We start from the raw sequence: 24,270 nt of genomic DNA on the forward strand, positions 1-24,270 counted from the left end.
ATCTAAGCTGCTGAGAAGTCTCTGATTCTACAGGGACAATTATTTTTGGTTCCCTTGCTGCAAATTCCTCTGATCCCTGTCTCAAGGTTTCATATGATTGGTAGCAAAAGTAACATTGCCTCTTACATTAACCTTTTAAAATAAGGAATATTCTAATTTGTCACTTTCCTACTTTAATCTCTCCTATCTTCTGCAACATTTGCCTTGATACCTTAGGAAAATGTATTTTCTGTAGCATTTATTCTAGATTCCAGAATAAGAAGGATTATGCTATTATCAGTAAAATACAGGTTACATCAACTATATTTTAAATTCAGATAAACAGTCATGAGTGTTTGACCTAGAATTGGAAGATCCTGAATTAAAATCTGGCCTTGTAAACTTACCAACTAACATTCCACATTTTTACAGTGAGAACTCTACTTGGATCAGAAATGGGAGGACCTCTGCTCCACCCGTACTTGGGACTGCTTTGGGGGAGAGAACTCCTTGCTAAACAATGAAAGTACTTTAACCCATTCTTATAATGAGGCAAAAAGTTCTTTAAGCCATACCTATTTTTAGAATTAATACAATGGGGTTCTAAGTACCTCTTAAAGGTCAGGCAACATGTAAACTTGCTAGGAGCAAAGATGTGAAAACTTATTCAGAAGTTTTTCTGGTTCAAACTTACTAAAGGGATTAGTCAACCCAGCAGTGAATTCAGAATGGGCTGTCCCTTGGAAAACGTCTACTGAGATTAGTAGATGGAAGAACTTAGGGGAAGTGACATAGGAGAAAACCCCCTATATAAGAAAAAGCAGAATCTCTTATGAAACAATCCTTTTGGAGAAAAGTTCTTGGGAGAGGCTCTGAAGAAGGGAAGCTCTTGGAGGACAATCTCGAAGGAGGTCTCGTTGGAGCTCCTCTGAGGGGACTCTGTCCCTCTGGAGGCTCTTGAGAGAGGCCCTTTTAAACAATCTCTGGCTGGAAGGCTCTTTGAGGAGGACTCTGGCTGGAACTCTCTCTGAGGAGACTCTGTCACTAGAATCCTTGCTTAGACACACCTTGTGGTGAGTGATAAAAGACTGACTGACTGATCTCTCTCTCTTAAGACTCAGGTCTAGGCCATGTTGGCTTAAGGCCCTTCATACTTATTTCCTTTTTTCTCTCTTTCTCTCTTTTCTTTAATTCCTCATTGTATTATTAATTAAAGTCTCTATAAAACCCAGTTGACTTGGGTATATATATTCATAATTGGGAATATTTCCCTGGCGACCACCTTATATTTGATTTAAAACCAAGACACTATAGTGAAACATATTTTCTGCGGTCACAAATTTACTCACCGACTCTTATATCTACTATAATTTAAGTCTTCAACTATTTTTACTCACTACAGTTTATAGCCTTCAACCATTTTAATTCTTACAGTTTATACCCTTAACTCTTTTAACTGCCACAGTTTAAGACAGTCAACTATTTTAAATATAACAGTTTATGGCTCCCACTCTTTTCATTATAACACTGTCTGATCCTTAGGAATTCACTTAATTTTTGCCTACTTTGGTTTCCTTGTATATAAATGAGGTAACAGCAGTACCTGTCAGTAATAAAAATATTACTAATGTACAATATCTTCATCTTGTCCTTCCTAGAACAATATGCCCAATGCCACATTTTAATAAGTTGTGATCAATATGATGATGTTGACTAGCTGGTTCTCTATAAAATATTCATTTTTTTCATCTGACAGCCAAAATCAAAGACTGAAAAATATTGGACTCACCATTAAAGGATTTGAATTTCAATCCTGAATTAGTAATCTAATGTATTTTTTGAGTGACCTTGGATAGGTCTAATAATAACAATAATAAGTAACAATAATAGCTGGTGATTTACAAAGGCTTTAAGGTTTTAAAAGTATTATAAAATATATACATATATTACCTCAAAATAATACTATGAAATATGTGCTATTATTCTAATTTTGCAGATGAAGAAACTGAGGCTTAGAGTGATTGGGTAACTTGTGTAGGAACATAAAATCAGTTCTTCCTGACTTCCTGTCTAGCACTCTGTCCACCATAGATCTGCTCTACCCTATAGTGTTAATGTAGGAAATAAATAAAATTAATTCCAAGCAACTATATTTCATAAATCACTAAAAATGCAAGTTACCTATGATTTATTAGTGGAAGATTATTCACTTCTAATTGATTTTGGATATTTTGTTTTACAGTTAAAGAGACAACATAGTTAACAGACTTATCCCCTGCCAGTAGAGGGGATTCACAGATTCTGAAATAGTACTGCAATGTATATATTGGTTCATTATATATACTTATTACATGTGGCTCATGAGGTGATTCTGTCTCAAACAGTATTGAGTTTTGAAAAGCTTATATTTATTTCTAAATGCTTTATTTAATGCCAATATTCATTACTTATGCTTTCAGAAAAAAAGAATTAAACTATACGTCTTTTAAATATAGAATATAGAAGTTTTTGTAGCATAAAGCAAACATCTAAATCTTTTGAAAATAACTGCACTTTCTAGCAGGATTTTAATGCTATCAAAGTTCAGACATGCTGCTGCCACCTGCAGATGTACTTCACTAGAGAAGTGCCCAGCATCTCCAAAGGCTGTTCATGCAGACAGAATTATAGAAAAGCACAATGCTCATGGCTAGTAAACTGCAATCTCAGCTCTTTGATCCTGCTCCCCCTCATGTCAGTCCTCATGGGTGCACTTGTGAAATAGCCTTCTGATTAGTCTCCATTCCTCACATTTCTCCCGATACCAGTTTAACTTCTTTATTTGCCAAATTAATCTTCCTCAAGAATTTCTGTCTAAGTGACTCCATCCCACCTCTAAGAACAAATACAGAATGTTCCACTGAATATTCAAAGCCCTTCCAAACCTGACTTCTTCCTACCTTTCAACTCTTCTCATGCCTCACTGCTGTCACTGGATCATATGGGATAATGACCATGGCCTCTTTGCTGTCTCTCCACTCCAAGCATTTTCAGTGGCTGTCCTCCTCACTGGCTGCTGACTGCCTCTTCATCTCCCTATCTCAGATCCCTTAAAGTCTCAGTTAAAATCTCATCTTCTCCAAGATGTTTTTCCTGTTCCCCTCTTTAATGCTAATGTTTTCCCTACTGATGATCCTGAATATGAACAGTGTGTGTGTCTTGTTTCTACATAGTTTTTGCATGCTGTCTCCTCTAGTAAACTGAGCACCTTGAAAGCAAGGAGTATGGGCTTCTCTTTTCATTCCCAATGCTTAATACCTGGTTGGGGCACAGGGTACAGGCTTCACAAATGCTTCTTGAATAACTATTTTGTACATCTGTTTCTTGTCGGTCTGTGATTTTACAACTAGATTCAAGTTTATCTTGTCTTTTTCAAACAGGGTTTAAGGGCATTTAAATTGCCTTCAAGAACAAATTGGTTCCCCTCCATAAAATGTGCATTGATTTCAAAGTTTTTTGTCCTTGCCTCGGTATATTGATCAATCTCCTTCCTCATGAAGACACAAAGTCTAAACACCAAACCTAACATAGAAGGCACCTGAGCTCTACATTTACTCTCCCTCCTAGGTGGAGCCAGGGTTTATAATATACAGATATGCCACAGATTAAATACTCAATGCAGAATTCAAGTCTAGAAACTGATTAACACTTGTAAAAGGTAGAGAGATAGTTAACTAAAAGGAGAGGGAAGAAGAGGTAAAGTTAGACAGTCAAGGAACATTTAGCATTTATTAATCATAGCATGGACCAAACCCTGAAAAATTCTTGAGCAGAGGGATGTGCATCAAGAAAAGAAATGGAGAGAGGAATTGGCAAATAAAGGCAAATATGGAGAGAGGCAGAGACAGAGAGAAAAAGAGGGAGAGCCAGGGAGGAGAGAGAGAGAGAGAGAGAGAGAGAGAGAGAGAGAGAGAGAGAGAGAGAGAGAGAGAGAGAGAGAGAGAGAGAGAGAGAGAGAGAGAGAGAGAGAGAGGAAAAGAGATTGGTCTATGGAACAGATAGGAAGGCTCTAGCACTACTTTGTTATTCCCAAATAAATAAGCGATAGCATTCATTGGTTCTTTGGAAGACACAAAATTCCTGAATGCATCTTTTTAATATTATTTCCATTTTTTTTGTTTTAATAAATTACATGTAAAACAATCCCATTAACTAATTTCCCCTTGACTTGATAGAGTCAAATTATAACCTCAATATTTCAAATTAAGCCATGCCAGTATCAAATTAAGCCATGCCAGTATGGAAAGACCATAGTATCTTAAGAAATTTTAAGAGACTATAAAAAAGTCAAGAAGAATACTCTATCTTTGAAGGAATTATTGAAGAAATGATCATCTTTCCAACCTAATTAAAATGCTTAGAAGTGTCCTCTTTTCTCAGACTTAACAAAAATAGCTGGTTTAGGAGTTGGAATTGTTAATACTTCCTTCCCAAAATCAAAGATTTATCCAATGATATCTAAAATAATGGCAAACATAGCTAACCATGTAGGCTTCTCACAAATAGTAAAACTATTTCATTTAATACTTAAATTTTAAATGCTGTTATAATCTCCAATTTAGAATCCCCATCTTGTCTTTCCCTTCCACAATCAACTTTCCACATAGCTACCAAATAGTCTTCCTGACATTTTAATCTGACCATGACATTCTCTAGCTCAGAAATTTTCAGTGCTTCCCCACTGGATAAAATATAAATGCTTTAGATTGACTTTTAAAGCCCTCAATAATAACATAGCTCTAAAAATATATTGTTCCAGACATTTCTTATTACCTCTCTTCATATATTCTACATACAATTAGCTGTTTTCCCGTCTTAGTATTCCAACTCTTATCTCTTGCAGTTTTCTTGCAAACTGTCCTTAATGTTTAGAAAGTAGAGTCTCATGATCTTTGTCTATTAAAATCCTTATTTCCCTTATCTTTCTTCAAAGATCAGCTCAAATGATATATCTAATGGTGAAGACTTTCCTGATCTACCCCATCAATGGTGAGTGGGTTTATGTTCTGTCTCTGTCTGTCTGTCTGTCTGTTTGCCTCTCTCATTTCTCTCTCCCTCTCCACCCCCCCACAAAACCTTGCATTTATTTGTCTGTGTACCCAAGGAGAATATAAACTGGTTAAGTGTACTTGCTCAATTAATTACAAAGTTACTGTGTGTCAGAGGTGGAACTTGATCCTGCCTTTAAGCCTAGCACTCTTTGCCATGGTCCTTTATATAGTTTAAGGTATTTATTGAGTTGAAGACCAGCAGAGGCAAAGACAGAGACAGAGAGACACAGAGAGGTGTTTTTCATATATATGTATATATGAACATATATATACTCAAATCTGGAGAATATGATTTTCCCTAACAGTAAAAAGAGTTGTGAAATGGCTACTGATGGTAACCATTTCTCTGTCAAGGAATAAACTAAAATGAGAATATAAGACAGATCACATACTTTCCAAACACCAGACAACAAAGTATTAACACCCTCTTGAATTGAAATAGTAAATATATGCCCAAAGCTGTCAGAAAGCTTTCCTTCCCAGCTCTCCTTCATGCCATAGGATCATAGTTCTAGAACTAAAAGAGTCCTTGGAGATCAAAGGACCATAGACTTAGAGATAGACTAGCTATTCATAGTAATCTAGGCTAATCTCTTCATTTATCAGAGAAGAAATATGAGATCTAAAAAGAAATTAACTAACATACTCAAGGTGATACATTTAAGAAGCATTGATTAAGTCCCTGCTTCTGTGCCAGGTCCTATGTAAAGCTCTAAGAACTATTATTGTAGTCTATGCCCTTTGACTCCAAATCAAATCCTCTTTCTAACATACCATGTTGCCTTGTTTGCCAGTGAAATGGCCACCTATAATAAACAATTGTCAAAATCAGAATACCCACAAAATTGGCAAGAAACTAAAAAGAATAAAATTGATAATAATCCTTGATTCTAGTGAATTTCACTTCAAACTTATGAAAAATTAGTGACAGAAAAGCAATAAAAGTCTACTTCCAAAATAGACAATTATATTATCAAATTACAAATTTATCAGATTGAGAGACATTTTAAATTAATTCATATATCATTTGGCATCAGGTACAACTGTATGTCATAATAAAAAGTTGTTTCTAATATTGGCAAACTAAAAATTAAACATTTTATAATAGTTTGAATGAATGAAACAAAAAGTTCTTAATTTTAGAAAATCTATTTTTCCCAGTGAATTCTTCCTGTTCACATCATTATTACTACAAATTGTATATATGCCTGAACTATAGACATTATCACCATTCTTCTAACTCCCATCACACCAAAGAAAACCATGGATTCTGCTCTTGGGACAGCAGGCTAAGATAAGGGGGGCTTTTGACTTGTTTTGTCTAGAACTGGGCTGCCACATGAATTCCTATTCAGCATACAATGCTAAAGTGCATGCATATGCCTTTCCTTTCTACATTCTAATTATTTGCAGTCTTCATCCATTTAAATGTAATCTCCTTAAGAGGGAGTGCAGGGGGAGCTATTTCACTTGTTAGCATTTTTATCCCTGGAGCTTAATGCAGGGCTTATTTGGCACACATGTGTAATATTTATTACACGTGTAATAAATGTCCATCCATCCTTCTTTCTTTCTTCCTTCCTTCCTTTTTCTTCCTTCCTTCCTTTCATTCTTTCTTTTATCCTTTATTATTTCTTTCTCCTTCTCTCTTTCTTTCTTCCTTCTTCCTGCCTTCTTTCCTTCCTCTCTCTCTCTCTCCTCCTTCCTATCTAAGTTAAATTTAAAGTTGCTATGGGGTACACAGCAAAAGTTCAGAACCCTGAAACCCTTCCTCACCAATTAAAAACAAAATGCTCCAAGGGGACTAAAAATCAAATCTAACAACAGGACAGAGCTAAGGAATCTCCTGCTGGAATAAACTTAAAAGGTACACCCCCCCAAAGCCTGAATTCAATAACACTCAGGTTTAAGGGGAAGGAAGAAGAAAGGTCCCAGGACTGAGCCTCTAGCAGTGGCTGGAATTTCTGGACAGTCAAGGGCGCCAGTCTGGTGTAACCACGAAAATATGGGTTTCCAAGACTGTGAATTGCCAAAACTGTAAAGGTTTCGGCCAAACTATAAAGATAATTTTTAGTATCTTGATTTAAAATCTAAAATTAAGTGGTCACCATGGGAAAATTCCCAAATATGAAAATACCCAAGTAAGCTGGGTTTTATGGAGATTTTAATAATACAAATGAAGGAATTAAGGGAAGAGAGAGAGAGGAAAAAGAAAATTATAGAAAAATTTGGCCTAGGCCTGAACTTTAAGAGAGAATCAGTCTTTATCACTCACCACAAGATCGTCCCAAGCAAGCTCCAGTCCTTCACTGAAATCCTCAACTCCTGAACTGAGTTCAGAGCTCCTTTTAAAGAGAATTTTCTCTTATGTCACCTCCCCTAATTTTTCACATCTACCAATCATAGTAGACACTTTTTTTCCCAGGACTGCCTATTCTTAGTTCTCATCCCTCTTTAGTACTCATGTTCTCTGGGCATATTATATTTTATGAGTATTTCACATCTCTTTTGCTAAGCTTGCCTTTTGTAAGTTGCTTGACCTTTTAGTGATTAATTTAGTCTTTATAGGCACTTAGCACCCTTTTGTATTAGATCTAAAAATAGACTACCTAGCTTAGGGTTTTTTCTTCACTATAAGTATGAGTTGGGGACTTTTCATTGTTCAATCAGTAATTTGCAACTTTATCTTCCTCTAAGGCACTGTCTGAGCAGGGTGGAGTAATATTAAAATTCTCAATACATTCCTGACCAAGTACCTCCATTGTTAAAATAGGGGAATAGCTTAACCAAATTTTCTAAGGTATAGTCTGAGCAGTTTTTAAGATTCATACTGGAGGGGAGTTCCAGTCAAGATAGCGGCTTAGAGAAAGCTAAAGTTCAGATCTCCGGAAAACCCTTCCCGACCGATCTCAAACTATAAGCTCCTAAGGCGCCGAAATTCAAAACGATCAACAGCATAGACCCTGGGAACCCTCCTCCTGCACCTGGACCTGGATCAAAAGGTACGCCCCCCCCCCCCTCAAAAGCCAGAACCCGAGATCACTCGGTCCTAAGGGGCAGGAGCGCAGAGTCCAAGGCTCCCGGAAACCGCAGCCCCGCCCGGCTCAGAGAGCAGGGTCGTTTGAAACAACAACAACCCTCAGGGCCTTCTATCCGAGTCCCAGTGAAAGTCACTGCCCTCGGAGCTCCCCCGAAGAGAGCAGGCTTGTCTGAAACAACAGCAACCTTCAGGGCGGGCAAGACAGCCTCACCGGCTGGATCCTGATATCCAAGTCCCAGTGAAAGTCACTGCCCTCGGAGCTCTGGGAAGCCGAAGCCCATCCCCCCACAGGCCGACGAAACAGCCTCATGGCCAGCTATTCTGAAGGCAACTTCCGGAAAGCAACCAGACCCAGAGAGCCGGGGGAGAGTGTGGCCTCCTGGTCCGACCCTTCCACTCCAGTTCCAGTGAGGCATACTCAATTTAACCCAGGGAAACCTCATAGAACCGACAATCTGCCCAAGACGAAAGCCTTTGAACACCAGACAGAGATAAGAAAAGCTAATCCTCCCCATTCAGAGATGGCAAACTCCATAAAAGCACAGAAGCCCCAAAATACCAAGAAAAATAAGAAGAAAGGGGTGACTTTGGACACATTCTATGGAGCCAAAATACAAAATACAGAGGAGATAGAAGAAGATATACAAGAAAATGCTCCAAAATCTTCCAAAGGAAATGGAAACTCTCCACAAACCCATGAAGAATTTGAATCAGAAATGACCAAAAAGATGGAAGCCTTCTGGGAGGAAACGTGGGAAATAATGCAAAAGAAATTCACACATCTACAAAAGCAGTTTGACCAAACTGTAAAAGAAAACCAGGCTTTAAAGCAAGAACTAATAAAGCAAAGCCAAAACACCAAGAAATTAGAAGAGAACATAAAATGTCTCACTGACAAGGTGATAAATCTGGAAAATAGAGGGAGAAGAGATAATTTAAGAATAATTGGACTCCCAGAAAAGCCAGAAATAAACAGCAAACTCGGCATCATAATACAAGATATAATCAAAGAAAATTGCCCAGAGATTCTAGAACAAGGGGGCAATACATCCACTGACAGAGCTCACAGAACACCTTCTACACTAAACCCCCAAAAGACAACTCCCAGGAATGTAATTGCCAAATTCCAAAGCTATCAAACAAAAGAAAAAATCCTACAGGAAGCCAGAAAAAGACAATTTAGATATAAAGGAATGCCAATCAGGGTCACACAAGACCTTGCAAGTTCTACTCTGAATGATCGTAAGGCATGGAACATGATCTTCAGAAAGGCAAGAGAGCTGGGTCTCCAACCAAGAATCAACTACCCAGTAAAACTGACTATATACTTCCAAGGGAAAGTATGGGCATTCAACAAAATAGAAGATTTCCAACTTTTTGCAAAGAAAAGACCAGAGCTCTGTGGAAAGTTTGATACCGAAAATCAAAGAGCAAGGAATACCTGAAAAGGTAAATATTAAGGAAAGGGGAAAAATGTTATCTTCTTCTTTTACTCAAACTCTCTTCTATAAGGACTACATTTATATCAATCTATGTATACTAACATGTGGGGGAAATGTAATGTATAAATAGGGGGTAAAGAAAGACCAAATAGAATAATCTTTCTCACACAAAGAATCACATGGGAAGGGGAGGGGAAGAAAACTCCTATAAGAAGGAGAAGAAGAGAGGGGGTTGTCTTTTACTTAAACCTTAATCTCAGGGAAATCAACTCTGAGAGGGAAAAACATTCAGATCCATTGGGATCTTGAATTCTATCTTACCCAACAAGGGTAGGGAGAAGGGAAAACCAAGGGGGGTCGAGGGGGAGAGGGAGAACAAAAAGGAAGGGAAAGAGAGGGGGAGGGGGAAGGAACAAAAAGGGAGGGACTAAAAAGGGAAATATATCAAGGGAGGGGACAAGGGGGACTGATTCAAAGTAAATCACTGGACTAAAAGGTAGAGCTGAAGAAGAAAAGGTTAGAATTAGGGAAGGCTATCAAAATGCCAGGGAGTCCACAAATGACAATCATAACTTTGAACGTGAATGGGATGAACTCACCCATAAAACGTAGACAAATAGCAGAATGGATTAGAATCCAAAACCCTACCATATGTTGTCTTCAAGAAACACACATGAGGCGGGTTGACACCCACAAGGTCAGAATTAAAGTATGGAGTAAGACCTTCTGGGCCTGAACTGATAGAAAGAAGGCAGGAGTGGTAATCATGATATCTGATAAAGCCAATGCAAAAATAGACCTGATCAAAAGGGATAGGGAAGGTAATTATATTTTGTTAAAAGGGACTCTAGACAATGAGGAAATATCATTAATCAACATGTATGCACCAAATAATATAGCACCCAAATTTCTAATGGAGAAACTAGGAGAATTGAAGGAAGAAATAGACAATAAAACCATACTAGTGGGAGACTTAAACCAACCATTATCAAATTTAGATAAATCAAACCAAAAAATAAATAAGAAAGAGGTGAAAGAAGTTAATGAAATCTTAGAAAAATTAGAATTAATAGACATATGGAGAAAAATAAATAGGGATAAAAAGGAATACACCTTCTTCTCAGCACCACATGGCACATTCACAAAAATTGACCATACATTAGGTCACAGAAACATAGCACACAAATGCAGAAAAGCAGAAATAATAAATGCAGCCTTCTCAGATCACAAGGCAATAAAAATAATGATTAGTAATGGTACATGGAAAACCAAATCTAAAACCAATTGGAAATTAAACAATATGATACTCCAAAACCTTTTAGTTAAAGAAGAAATCATAGAAACAATTAATAATTTTATCGAGGAAAATGACAATGGTGAAACATCCTTTCAAACCTTTTGGGATGCAGCCAAAGCGGTAATCAGAGGTAAATTCATATCCCTGAATGCTTATATTAACGAACAAGGGAGAGCAGAGATCAATCAATTGGAAATGCAAATGAAAAAACTCGAAAGCGATCAAATTAAAACCCCCCAGCAGAAAACCAAACTAGAAATCCTAAAAATTAAGGGAGAAATTAATAAAATCAAAAGTGATAGAACTATTGATTTAATAAATAAGACAAGAAGCTGGTACTTTGAAAAAACAAACAAAATAGACAAAGTACTGGTCAATCTAATTAAAAAAAGGAAGGAAGAAAAGCAAATTAACAGCATTAAAGATGAAAAGGGGGACAGCACCTCCGATGAAGATGAAATTAAGGCAATCATTAGAAATTACTTTGCCCAATTATATGGCAATAAATACACCAATTTAGGAGAAATGGATGAATATATACAAAAATACAAACTGCCTAGACTAACAGAAGAGGAAATAGAATTCTTAAATAATCCCATATCAGAAATTGAAATCCACAAGCCATCAAAGAACTTCCTAAGAAAAAATTCCCAGGGCCTGATGGATTCACCAGCAAATTCTATCAAACATTCAGAGAACAGTTAATCCCAATACTATACAAACTATTTGACATAATAAGCAAAGAGGGAGTTCTACCAAACTCCTTTTACGACACAAACATGGTACTGATTCCAAAACCAGGCAGGTCAAAAACAGAGAAAGAAAACTATAGGCCAATCTCCCTAATGAATATAGATGCAAAAATCTTAAATAGGATACTAGCAAAAAGACTCCAGCAAGTGATCAGAAGGATCATTCACCATGTATGATCAGAATGATCATTCACCCAAAGTAGGGACATTAATTCATTGCTGGTGGAGTTGTGAACTGATCCAACCATTCTGGAGGGCAATTTGGAACTATGCCCAACGGGCGACAAAAGAATATCTACCCTTTGACCCAGCCATAGCACTGCTAGGTCTGTACCCCAAAGAGATAACGGACAAAAAGGCTTGTACAAAAATATTCATAACTGCGCTCTTTGTGGTGGCCAAAAACTGGAAAATGAGGGGATGCCCATAAATTGGGGAATGGCTGAGCAAATTGTGGTATATGTTGGTGATGGAATACTATTGTGCTAAAAGGAATAATAAAGTGGAGGAGTTCCATGGAGACTGGAATAACCTCCAGGAAGTGATGCAGAGCGAGAGGAGCAGAACCAGGAGAACATTGTACACAGAGACTAATACACTGTGGTATAATCGAACGTAATGGACGTCTCCATTAATGGCGGTGTAATGTCCCTGAACAATTTGCAGGGATCCAGGAGAAAAAAAACACTATTCATATGCAAAGGACAAAATATGGGAGTGGAAACACCGAGGAAAAGCAACTGCCTGAATACAGCGGTTGAGGGGACATGACAGAGGAGAGACTCTAAATGAACACTCTAATGCAAATATTATCAACAAAGCAATGGGTTCAAATCAAGAAAACATCTAATGCCCAGTGGATTTACGCGTCGGCTATGGGGGGTGGGGGGAAGGAAAAGAAAATGATCTATGTCTTTAATGAATAATGCTTGGAAATGATCAAATAAAATATATTTAAAAAAAAGAAAAAAGAAAAAAGTGTTCATGGCAAATGAAAAAAAAAAGATTCATACTGGAGGGAGTACCTTGTGGGCAAATTTGTGCCAGGATCAGGGCTTTGAACACAGGTAGCAGGGAAGCAGCTGTTGGAAAACCTCAGAGAAGGCAGCCCAATCTCAGCTGAGGCACTCCATATTGCACCCCTCCCCACCTTCCCTGAAGTTTTGAACTCAGGGCACATCCAGCTTTACAAAATCAAGTCCTTAGCCCTACAAAATCAAGTCCTTAATGTTACCAAGCCTTCAACACCTCTCCTCCACAGACTGCTCTGAGAACTTTGTTGACTAAGCTCCAAGGGTGAAGGCTGACAGAAAAGCCCAAACCCTCAGATCCAGCACAAAATGAGAGGAGCAAGGCTACAGGTAACTATAGGGGGAAGAGAAAGGGCAAATATGAACAAACAATAGAAAAAGAAAAAAGAAATTACAATCAATAGCTTCTACCCAGGTAATGAACAAAGAGCAAATGTAACAGAGGAGGATCAAGGAACACCAAGCAAAAACACAAAAACTCCAGCGAATTGGACACAGGCTATGGAAGAATTCAAAATGCAATCAAAACACAATTAAGAGAGGTTGAAGACAACTGGGAAAAGAACTTAAAAAGTAAGATAAGTCATCTGGAAACAAAGGCATGTGACAGAGGCTGGCAGTAGAGAAAAAGTGCCAGACTGAAGAGTATGTGAAATTGATCACCTTGATGGGGTAGGGGCCCCAGTAGGGAATGCTGAGGAGGAGAGACTCTGGCTTGAAGAACAGTGAGGGTCTCTTGGTCTTGAGAAAGTACAAAACTTACCTCTTCTATTATCTTTTTTAATACAGGCACTTAAAATAAAATGAGAAAATAGTGTCTTGAAAGCCAAAATTATTCAGCTTGAAAATGAGGAGAAGGAGATGAAAGATGATCTCCAAAGAAAATTAGACAAGAAGGAGAAGGATGACCAAAAAGCCAGGGATGAAATTCAGTCTTTAAAAAATAGAATACAACAATTAGAAACAAGCGACTTCACAAGGCAGCAGGAAACTATAAAATAAAATCAAAAGAATGAAAAAATTGAGGAAAATATGAAAAATCTCATTCATAAAACAGAAGATTTAGAAAATAGGCCCAGGAGAGACAATTTAATAGCTATTTGTCTACCAGAAGACCATGACAAAAGAAAAAGTCTGGACATCATTCTACAGGAAATTATCCAAGAAAACTACCCCAACATTCCAGAACAAGAGGGAAAAGATGAGATTTAAAGAATCTAGAGATCACCTCCTGTACTTAATCCCCAATTGACAACACCCAGGAATGTTATAGCCAAGTTCAAGAACTACCAGACCAAGGATAAAATATTACAAGCTGCTAAGAAGTCATTCAGATACGATGGAACTACAGTGAGGTTAACACAGGATCTAGCTGAATCTACACTGAAGGACCAAAGGGATGGAATATGATATTCCAGAAAACAAGGGAACTAGGTCTACAACCAAGAATCAACTACCCAGCAAAACATACTATATTCTTACAGGAGGAAAGTATGGTAATTTGATAAAATAGAATAATTCAAAGCATTTGTAAAGAAAAGACCAGACCTGAACAGAAAATTTGATGCCGAAACACAGAACTCAAAAGAATTATCAAAAGGTAATTAAGAAAGGGGGGAAAACCCAAAACCCCAAAACAAAAAAAAAACTCTTTTTAAGGGACACAATAAGTTAAAAAGTTATGTATTCCCACAAGAAAAGTGTATAGTGGTAACTCTTAAAAATTGTTATTAACAAAACAGTGTTCCCAGACTTCCAAGTAAACATGGCGTCAGTCTAGACACAGGACTCTTCCTCTCCTCAGCACCTACCAATATGGACTACCTCAAAAGACCAAAAAACCCAAATTCATATGAATGAAGGGACTCTACAGCAGAGCCCAGCATTGAAGGTACATGGGATTTAGGCATTGCCACACTATAAGGGTGTGGAAAAGCTCCCACCAAAACATAAGCTGATCTACCTTCCCCCACCTGACCTACAAAACCAGAGTCAGAGCCAGTGTGCACCAGAATCAGTTAGTGAGAGAGGAGCACCTTTAGAGTGAGTAAGGAGAACATCTAGGTCCTTAGCAGCTGACTAAGACCACCAAAACCTACACCTGAGAGCAGCTAAACCTCAAACCCCAGCAGGCTGAAGGGCACAGACCATGGGCTCTCACAGGAAGATAGAGTGAAGGGTAGCAAAAAGCAGAAGTTGGGGAGATTCGAGAGCTTGCCTCAGGCAAAATCCTTGCTTGTACCTACATATACAGAGAGCCTGGCCATCTCACCCAGATTTCTAACTAAAAAAGGAAGGAAAATCCTCCAAAGTGATGGCAAATAGTGCCCAGGAATAACAACCTCCATCCACCAAGAAAAACAAGAAGAAGGGGTGGAACCTGGAAATTTTTTACAAAGGAAAAACCCAGACTACAGAGGAAATAGAAGAGGAAATTCAAATAAATGCACCAAAACTTTCCAAAAAATGGAAATTGTCCACAAGCTCTTGAATTTAAATTGGAGCTGATCAAAAAGATGAAAGTCTTCTGGCAAGAAAAGTGGGAAATAGTTCAAAATTTAAAGGACAAGAACTCCCAATTGGAGAAACAGCTGAAAGTCACGAAAATCAGGAGAGACCAAAATGAAAAGGAAATTCAAAATATAGCATAAAACCAAAAGACTATAACAGAAAACCAGGCCTTAAGGTCCAGAATTGGGTAATTGGAAACCAGTGATCTTTAAAAACAGCAAGACTTAATAAAGCAAAGTCAAAACTGACAAAAATAGAAGAAAATAAAATATCTCACTAAAAAGCTGACAGATCAGAAAAAAAGAGCAAGAAGAAACAATATGAGAATCATTGGTATACCTGAAAAGCCAGAAATAAACAATAACCTTGACATCATAATACAAGAAATCATCCATGAAAATTGCTCTGATATTCTGGAAAGGGGGGTGGGGGGTGGAATAGACATTGAAAGAGTTTATAAAACACCCTCTACACTAAATCCTCAAAAGACAACTCCCAGGAATGTAATTGCCAAATTCAAGAGCTTTCAAGCTAAGGAGAAAATTCTACAATAAGCCAAAAAGAGACAATTCAGATATCAAGGAGCACCAATCAGGATCACAAGGCTTGGAACATGATATTCAGAAAGGCAAGAGAATTGGGTCTTCAACCAAGAATCACCTATCCATCAAAACTGATCATGTACTTCCAGGGGAAAGTATGGGCATTCAAAAAATAGAAGATTTCCAAGTATTTGTAAAGAAAAGACCAGAACTAAGTGGAAAGTTTGATATCCAAACACAAAGATCAAGAGAAACATGAAAAGGTAAATAAGAAAGAGAAGGGAAATGGGGGGAAATGTTGTTTTTATTCAAACATTGTTTCTTAAGGGTTGCAATAAGATAAAATTATTTATATTACTATATGGAGAAAATGTTATTTGTAACTCTCAAATATTATATTCACTATTATAGTAATTAGAAAAATCATTCACAGGAAGAGATTGGGGTAATAAGTGCTAAAAGATGATATGTAAAAAAGAAAAAGAAAATGGGAGGTGGAGAATCAAAGATGGTACCAAGAGATACTTGAAGAGATAAAATGAATAGGATAATCTTTATCACACAAAGATATGCATGGGAAGGGGAGGGGAAGAATACTCTTATAAGAAGAAGAGGAAGAGACCCTAATAGGTAATACTTAAACCTTACTCTCAGTGAAATCAATTCTGAGAGGAAAGAGCATCTAGATCCATTAGGGTCATGAATTCTATCTTATCCTATAGGGAAAGTAAAAAGGGAAAACTACGGGGGGAGTTGGGTGAGGAATACAAAAAGGGAGAAAAAGAGAGGGGGGAGGGAACTTAAAAGACACTAAAAAAATAAGAAGGGAACAAAAAGGGAGGAGCAAGAAAGGGAAGAATATTAAAGGAGGGGATTAGGGGGAATTGATTAAAAGCAAACCACTGGTTAAAAAGGATATAACAAAAGAAGAAAGGACATAACTAGGAGAGGACATCAAAATGCTGGGGAATACACAAGTGACAATCATAACATTGAATGCGAATGGGATAAACTCACTCATAAAACAAAAACAAATAGGAGAATGGATTAGAATCCAAATCCTACCATAGGTTGTGCACAAGAAACACACCTAAGGCAAGTAGACACTCACAAGGTTAGAATTAAAGGTTGGAGCAAAACCTATTGGGCCTCAACTGATAGAAAGAAGGCAGGAGTTGCAGTCATGTTATCTGACAAAGCCAAAGTAAAATATATCTGATAAAAAGGGATAGGAAAGGTAAATACATCGTGATAAGAGGGAGTAAAGACAATGAGGAAATATCAGTAATCAACATGTATGCACCAAATGGTATAGCATCCAAATTTCTAAAGGAGAAACTAGGAGAATTGAAGTAAGAAATAGATAGTAAAATTATACTAGTGGGAGACCTGAACCTACCACTATCAAATTTAGATAAATCAAATTTAAAAATAAATAAGAAAAATATAAGAGATGTGAATGAAATATTAGAAAAATTAGAGTTAATAGGCATATGTAGCAAAATAAATAGGGACAAAAATGGAATACACCTTCTTTTCAGCAGCACCCGGTACATTCACAAAGACTGACCATGTTCTAGGTCATAAAAATATGGCAAACAAATGCAAAAAGCAGAAATAATAAATGCAACCTTTTCACATCATAACGCAATAAAAATAATAATCAGTAAGGGTGCATGGAGAGACAGATCCAAAATTAATTGGAAATTATTTATATTTCTCCAAAATTGGTTAGAGAAGAAATTATAGAAACAATTAATAATTTCATTGAAGAAAATGACAATGATGAGACATTCTTTCAAAATCTCTGGGATGCAGCCAAAGCCAAAGCAAGGGAACATTTATATCCTTGAGTTCATATATTAACAAATTAGGGAGGGTAGAGATCAATGAATTGGACATGCAAATCAAAAAACTGGAAAGCAAACAAATTAAAAATCACCAGAAGAAAACTAAATTAGAGATCCTAAAAATTAAGGGAGAAATTAAAAAAATCGAAAGTGATAGAACTATTGAACTAATAAATAAGACTAGAAGCTGGTATTTTGAAAAAACAAACAAAATAGACAAAGTACTGGTCAATCTAATAAAAAAGGAAAGAAGAAAACCAAATTAACAGTATCATAAATGAAAAAGGAGACCTCACCAATATCATCTTCAATTGGGATAAACGAGATGCATTCCCAATAAGATCAGGGTTGAACCAAGGATGCCCATTATCACCTCTATTATTTAACATTGTGCTAGAAACACTAGCTGTAGCAATTAGAGAAGAAAAAGAAATTGAAAGTATTAAAATAGGCAAGGAGGAGAACAAGCTATCGCTCTTTGCAGATAATATGATGGTATACTTAAAGAATCCTATGGAATCAACTAAAAATCTGGTCAAAATAATCAACAACTTTAGCAAAGTTGCAGGACACATAATAAACCCACATATGTCATCAGCATTTCTATATTGTTCCCATCCATTTTATCAGCAAGAATTAGAAAGGGAAATTCCATTTAAAATCAACCTAGACAATATAAAATACTTAGGAACCTATCTGCTGAGACAAACACAGGAACTCTATAAACACAACTATAAAATACTCTCCACACAATTAACACTAGATCTAAACAATTGGGGAAAAAAAAGCATTGATTGCTCTTGGGTAGGTAGAGCTAACATAATAAAAATGACAATCCTATCCAAATTACTTCACTTATTTAGTGCCATACCCATTGAACTACCAAAAAACTTTTATACTGAATTAGAAAAAAACATAACAAAGTTCATTTGGAAGAACAAAAGATCAAGAATATCCAAGGAAATCATGAAAAAACATGCGAAGGAAGGTGGTCTTACAGTCCCACATCTCAAACTATAGTATAAAGCAGTGGTCATCAAAACAATCTGGTACTGGCTAAGAGACAGAAAGGCGGATCAGTGGAATAAACTTGGGGTAAGTGACTTTAGCAAGACTGTCTATAAGAAGCCCAAAGATCCTAGCTTTTTGGACCAAAATCCACTATTTGATAAAAACTGCTGGGAAAATTGGAAGACTGTATAGGAGAGATTAAGTTTGGATCAACACCTCACACCCTATACCAAGATAAACTCAGTATGGCTGAATGACTTAAATATAAAGAAGGAAACTATAAGTAATTTAGGTGAACACAGTATAGTATACATGTCAGACCTTTGGGATAGGAAAGACTTTAAAACCAAGCAAGTACTAGAAAAAATCACGAAATGTAAAATAAATATTTTTGATTATATCAAATTAAAAAGGCTTTGTACAAACAAAACTAATGCAACCAAAATTAGAATGGAAGCAACAATTTGGGGAAAAAATCTTCATAACAAAAACCTCTGACAAATTTTAATAACTCAAATTTATAAAGATCTAAATCTATTGTACAAAAAAATCAAGTCATTCTCTAATTGATAAATGGGCAGATAAAGAAATTAAAAGTATTAATAAGCACATGAGAAAGTTTTCTCTCTTATAATCAGAGAGATGCATATCAAAACAACTCTGAGGTATCACCTCACATCTAGCAAATTGGCTAACATGACAGCAAAGGTAAGTAATGAATGCTGGAGGTAATTTGGAAAAGTTGGGACATTAATGCATTGCTGGTGGAACAGTGAATTGATCCAACCATTCTGGAGGGCAATTTGGAACTATGCACAAAGGACGATAAAAGACTGTCTGTCCTTTGATCCAGTCATAGCACTTCTGGGTTTATACCCCATAGCGATAATAAAGGAAAAGATCTATACAAGAATATTCATAGCTGCTCTCTTTGTGGTGGCCAAAAATTGGAAAATGAGGGGATCCCCTTCAATTGGGGTATGGCTGAACAAATTGTGGTATATGTTGGAGATGGAATACTATTGTGCTAAAAGGAATAATAAAGTGGAGGAATTCCATGGACACTGGAAAAACCTCCAGGAAGTGATGCAGAGTGAAAGGAGAAGAACCAGGAAAACACTGTACACAGAGACTGAAACATTTTGGTACAATCGAACGTAATGGACTTCTCCATTAGTGGCAATGCAGTGTTCCTGAACAACTCTGAGGGATTTGTGAGAAAGAACACTATCCACATTCAGAGGAAAAACTGTGAGAGTAGAAACACTGAAGAAAAACAAATGCTTGATTACATGGGTTGAGGGGGATGTGATTGGGGATGTAGACTCTAAATGATCATCCTAGTTCAAACAACAACAACATAGAAATAGGTTCTGATCAAGGACACATGTAAAACCCAGTGGAATTGCGTGTTGACTATAAGAAGGGGGAGGGGGAGGGGAAGGAGGGAAAGTATATGATTCTTGTAACCAAGGAATAATGTTCTAAATTTATTAAATTTAATAGTTATTTATTAAATTTAATAATAAAAAATTAATAATTAAAACAAATTAATTGCTATGTCTGCTTTGGGATTTTTAAAAATATTTCCTCCATAATTAATTCATTCACAAATTTCATATTTCTTTCTTTCCTCAGTTTTATTTTCTATTTGCTTTGTCCTTCATAAAAGACCCACTTCCGTGTTTACTATCTTACAGTGTAGAGGTGTTCCTGAATACTCAACATCAAATTTTATTCTTTGATTAAGCAACCATTTTGTGTAAACTACTACGTTACACCCCAGTGATACAAATGAAAAATCCTTCTCTCAAATAGCTTATATTCTATAAGGAAAAGGGTGCATATATGGTGAAAAATAAACACAAAGTATAGACAAAGCAATTTTAGGAGATTAATCATACAAATAACTCAAAGGCACAGGAAGGGCCTCAAGTAGGAAGAGATATTAAAAGATATTAAAAGAAGATAAGGATTAAAATCCACACTAATTAAATAACTAATATTTCAAAATATCCAAAAAAAACTGTGTAGGGGATAGAAGTATGAGGGGAAGAAACAATGGCTAAAAAGTAAGCAGATATGAAATATAAGAAAAATATTGCAGGGACAGTTACATGACTCTGTGGATAGAGAATCGGGCCTGGAGACAAGAGGTCCTGGATTCAAGTGTAAACTCAGATACTTCCTAGCTGTATGAGCTTGGAAAGTCACTTAACCCCAATTGCCCAGCCTTTTTTTTTTGCCTTGGAATTGATATGTAGTATCAGATTAAATTAAATTAAATTAAATTAAATTAAATTAAATTGAAACTATCTACAGTCATATGAAAAAATACTCCAAATTACTATTGATTAGAGAAATGAAAATTTAAAAATTCTAAGATATGGCTTCACACCTAGCATATTGGGTAATATGACCAAAAAAAAAAAAACAAATATTATAGGTGGTTTGGAAAAATTGGGATTCTAATACATTGTCAGTAGAACTTTGAACTGATAAAACCATTTTGGAGTACAATATGGAACCTTGCCCAAAAGGCCATAACAACTATTCAAACCCTTTAACCCAGCAATATCCCAACTGTGTCTGTATCTGAAAGATCAAAGATAGGAGAAAAGGACCTACCTATATAAAAATATTTTTGGCAGCTATTCCTGTAGTGGTCAAGAATTGGAAACTATGGGGCTGTCTATTTATTGGGACAGTTGAACAAATTATGGCATATGGTTGTAATGGAATACTTTTGCACCATAAGAAATGAAGAAGAGGATAAGTTCAGAAAAATCTGGAAAAACTTAAAAGAACTGATGCAAAGTGAAGTGAGCAAAATCAGAAGAAAAGAATTTACCATAATAGAAATACTATATAATGATCAAGTGTAAAAGACTAAATTATTGTCAGCAAAGCAAGATTCCAAAATACCTCCAAGGGACTTATGATGAAAAATGCTAACCATAACCAAATAAGGAACTGTTGAAATCTGATTATAGATCAAAGCATGCCATCTTCCACTTTATTTCCTTCATGAGCTATTTATTGAGCAATATGTGTATTATTTCATGGCATGAAGAATATAGAAATATGTATTGCATAACAGTACAGGGACTATTTGCCAACTTATGATGGGAGGAAGTGAGGAAGAAAGAGAATTTGAATCACAAAAATGTCAGATAACCTTAGTCTAAAATTGTTTCTAAATGTAATTGAAAAAAAATTCTGAAAAGTTAAAAAAAGGGAGAGCTAATAACTAATAGAGGGAAAGAAAGGCCTCATGTGAGAGGTAGTTACTAAAGCTGGGCTTTGAAGGAAAACAAGAATTCTATGAAACAAAGAGAAAGGCAGGAGAGTGCTGGTCAATGTTTAACAAACCACTATCAGAAAAACTCAGAAAGATTGTTAAGTTTAGTTTGAATCATTAAAATTTTCTTCAGCACTTTATAAGTCGGACAATCAGCAAAATAACAAATCAAGCCCAGCTCTAGTCTTTCACTGAGAACATTTAATAATCAACTCTTCCACACCAGTTTGAGCTGGCTCCAGGATATTGCTGGGTTAATGTGAGCAGGAAAGTGTTATCTCAGGTATGGAGAAACTTCCTGAGAAAGAGCCCAGAGGCAAAGTGTGAAATGCTGAATGAGGAACTGTAGGTTGGTTTGACTGAAAGAGAATGACAAAACCAAATAATATGGAATAAGTCAGAATATAGAGGTTGACTTTAAATGCCAAATTAAGGATTTTGCATTTTATCCTAGAATAAAGAAAGGACCTTTGAATTTTTTTAAGTAGTATCTATTTTCTAGAAATGTCCTATCCATTTGGGTTATTTACTGATGGTTTTTAATGTGGTGCAGATTTGCTTTCCAGGCATGATGACAGTTTCACCAATGCTAATTTCCAGTAAGTTGAAAGTGAGGATCAGCTGAATACAGCAAGTTTGTGGAGGCCATTTTATGGTCAGAAAATTATCATCTTGGGTTAAGCATTGTTATAAGGAAGAGATAAGCTTGCAGAGGGCAGTGGCATGGGACCAACAGGGAAATATTCTGGAATGCTGCAGGGGGTTAAGTTGAAAACTCAGAAACTATTAGTGACTGTCTGTCCCTCTCTGGATTTGAAGATGGAGGGGGTGGATGCTGAGTACTGAGGGTTTGATCCTATCCTTTATTGCTGCTTGTGTTGCTGGTTTTGTGCTGTGTATCCTAAAGAAGATCTGAAGAAGCTGTCTCTGTCCTGTGTCAACATCAAGCTGTCAGTAAACAGAGGTCCAAGTCCATCTGGACTTGGGACCTTTCCCTGGATCCCTGCCTGATCTATTATTGACCAAGTATCTCTAATAAAATTAAGAGAGGGTTTTAGTGCAGGATAGATAGATGGGGACTAGGGTTTTACATCTTAGCAGGACAGGGAGATAGAGTAAAAAATCAACTCTATGAAGCATGCAAAGACTTTAGATTTTGGGGTACCTTAGTAAAATTAGTGTTAGGGATTTTCCCCTTACCCTCTTAACCTCTCCCTTTTGAATAAAATACACTCACAGTTACTGAAATTTTGTTATCTGTGTACTGGTCCCAGGCGAGGCTCTGCCTGTTCCAGGCTGACTGGCCCTTCCACCCACAGTGTAGGACCTATTACTGGCCCAAATTCATACTTAATCCCATCTAATCCCATCTCCCAAAATACCCTATATTATAGCATCAGTGAACTTTGTAACCCCCCAATTCAGTAATTTTTCCAATGAATTTGTTTTGTACCTTTATCCTTTTCTTTCCAAATAACTAGTAAAACTGCTTTTGAAAATACACTTTTAATTCTTAAATGAGTTAATTAAAAATGGAGGCTGAATGTACAGGAACCTGTCCCCCACACCCTACCACTACACACACAGGGTTTGGGTCTAGTACTACCTACATGTAGGTTGCCAATTTTCTGGCATTCTCACATATCCTTCACTACCTATTCAACTGAAAAATGCCATCAACTTTGCCTATAGTCACCAGAATAGGCTTAGTATGATTTCATGAGAACCCTTGTAGCCTACCACCCTATGCCTCCAAAAAAATAACACCTGAGGTAAGGATGACAGAAATTTTAAGGAGAGAAAGAGCATTTAATTCCATATAGACAAAATGATTTTATATGTAAATGCTTGATTGAGGTAACATATGGGTAGAATTCTAACACTGTATGACTATATGAGTTTCATTTGAATTGCAATTAGTCATTCAATCAATATGTATAAATGGTTGAAATCAGATCCTTTCTGTTTTTAAAGGAGGAAACTTGAAGACAGTAGGAGGCCAGTGGAACATTAAATAGTAGAGTTTGCCATCAAGGAGACAAACTAAAAACACAGAAAGGAATCTTTGAAGACTTCACAATTTTGACCGGTATCAGTTCTGTTTTCTTTCCAATTGACTGAAACAAAAATAACTTGTACAAAGAGTCATTTTAGTCCTGTGGTTTCTCATTTGCATAATTTCTGGAATTTTCTTCATTTTTTTAACATAGTAGACTTCATATAAAGGAACTTTGTTCCCAAAGCAATTGAAGTATTAAACAATTCAACAGAAAAAATGCAAAGATAAACACTGCCATTTTGTAAAGAGTATGAGATTATAAATGAAATTGATTCCATAAAGATCACTATTACTATATAGTAACAGCTTTCATAATTATAACTTTTCCTTTCATCTGTCTTTTTAAAAGAACTTAAATGCAACTA

General features: G+C 36.4%; 1 protein-coding gene across 4 annotated transcripts in view; it reads right to left on the bottom strand.

Annotated features, from left to right (window-relative positions):
- SPAG16 (sperm associated antigen 16) overlaps positions 1-24,270 on the bottom strand; it is a 1,430,359-nt gene that overhangs the window by 1,283,022 nt on the left and 123,067 nt on the right. The gene's annotated exons all lie outside the window — the stretch shown is intronic.

The sequence above is a fragment of the Monodelphis domestica genome, chromosome 8 (assembly GCF_027887165.1).
Source record: "Monodelphis domestica isolate mMonDom1 chromosome 8, mMonDom1.pri, whole genome shotgun sequence".
In the NCBI taxonomy this organism is placed as follows: Eukaryota; Metazoa; Chordata; class Mammalia; order Didelphimorphia; family Didelphidae; genus Monodelphis; species Monodelphis domestica.